This window comes from Etheostoma spectabile, chromosome 6 (assembly GCF_008692095.1).
Source record: "Etheostoma spectabile isolate EspeVRDwgs_2016 chromosome 6, UIUC_Espe_1.0, whole genome shotgun sequence".
Classification (NCBI taxonomy): Eukaryota; Metazoa; Chordata; class Actinopteri; order Perciformes; family Percidae; genus Etheostoma; species Etheostoma spectabile.
The window spans coordinates 18,837,885-18,839,870 of NC_045738.1; the positions used below are offsets into that span (position 1 = coordinate 18,837,885).

General features: G+C 41.4%; 1 protein-coding gene across 1 annotated transcript in view; it reads left to right on the forward strand.

Moving 5' to 3' along the window:
• dpy19l1l (dpy-19-like 1, like (H. sapiens)) overlaps positions 1-1,986 on the forward strand; it is a 26,175-nt gene that overhangs the window by 5,810 nt on the left and 18,379 nt on the right. The window lies entirely within an intron of this gene.

Genomic DNA, 1,986 nt, shown 5'->3' on the forward strand with positions numbered 1-1,986 from the left:
CGGGGTCGATGTACTCAGGCAGTTTTCCCAATGTTTACACAAACCTGACGCACACGCTGCCTTGCATAAGAGCTGACAGTCGGAGAAGTGGGGACATTTCCTGTAAATGTTAGCTGGTACATTATTCTGTGAGATGCAGCAAGACACATTTTACGTCACTTTCGTACTGAGCTGCTGTGGGAACAAGCTCCGTTTTCTATTTGTTCCGTGATGTACCGTCAAGTCAACGGCTCTTAGTAATGTCAACACACTTCTCTGCACCTTGTTAGTCCTTGCCAATTTTTTCTGTGAATCTGCTAATGTAGTGAGGTGAAGTCTATTTGCGTCTACCCACTAGGTCTCTGAGTACAAGGTGAGGACCCTAACCCTTCTGTGTTAAAAAGGGGACTCATTATTACTCAGTGTAATATATTTTGATGTCTACTGTTTCGATCAGGTCAACTTGCTGGTCAAAGGGAAGTGTTCTGTAACTTCCCCAGACCTCAAATATGCCACACACTTACTAATGCAAGTCAAGCTTTAGTGTAATCTAAATTTGAGATCTATGTGATCTTTATAGACTTCCATCTGCAAAGAGAAAGTTTGGTTTATTAAAACAACCTGTAGTCCGATTCAAATGGATCCTTAGTCTCTCCCGACAGTGCTTTATTGGAGAGGTAACTGGAAATGTGGGAAGAGAGAGAGAGAGACATAGAGGGGGACTTTAAGATCCCACGGTATATGAAATGTGTTTTAACCACAAGGCCTCCAGACCCTAACCTTTTATTTCATCTTCCACGTTTTGACCATTTTGTTTTGCAACTTAAAATTTCTAATTTCATGTTAGCTGCAGTCAATTGCAAACTCTCTCTGTTGGCCTGGAGACTGCCAATGTGGTTGCCTGACAGGGCGTAACACACAGCAGAGCTCTCTGGCCTCACTGGCTTCCCACTTAAAAACACGGCCAAAAGTTTTTGATGGAGCACGCAGACAAGCTACGTCACTTCAGTGGTGGAAGACCAAAAGTAACCGTAAAAGAAAAGTTGCACGGATTATACTATATCTTCATATAAATGCATAAAATGGATTAGTTCATTGTACTGTTGTACAAAATAACACTCAGATATGCTCTTCATATGACTGGGATGTCAAACAAAATACTTAGCCTACAGAATTCCCCAAAAACTGAGCTAAAATCACTGAAGTCATTCTTTAAAAACGAAGACATGTTTGGAGTTTTGCCGACGGCAAAAGTTGAATCTATCAACCAGTGTTGTTGTAGTGCTATCCTATTGCGTGCAGAGGGAATTTGATAGCCTACTATTTATCCCGCCCCTCGGATTGAGCCCCGCCAATGGTGAGATCAGGCTACAAAAATGTACCTCATTTAAAAAAACTAAAATTAAAAATATGCCTATGAAAGAAAGAAATAAATTGAAGATAAAACAGGCCACAGAGCGCCTGCAGCAGGTGGTTGGTTGGGGTTTGTGGCATCCTCATGGGAAGAGCAGAGCACCATGGATTTGTCATCCTGGCCAAGAGCTCTGCAGAGACACTACCTGTTTCATGGGCTATTTGTGCACACTGACCTAATTTTCAGCTTTGAGGAGACTTGTGCATGCCACCTTCAGACTGTAACAGAAACCAAATTAAGACACAGGCGTGTTAAGGGAGGTTTTAAGAACATAGACTTAGCCTTTCTTCTCTTCTGAACTGTTTTTTTGTGTGTCTTTGTATAGTATTTATATTATCAGAATTTAATGACGCTTAAAAGTAATATACAACAGACAAAAACCTTTAATTTAAAAGTAATTCCCGGGGCCTTTTGGTTGGATCGGACCCAGTAAAAAGAGGAGAGGACCGAAAGAGAGCAGGGATAACATATGGGGAGCTGCAAGCAGTCAATGTTTGCCATCTTTGGGGTTGATAAATGGCGATCATTAAAATTGTTGTCAAGTACTTCTTTTGTTCATCAACCAAGTGTGTGTGTGTGTGTGTGTGTGTGTG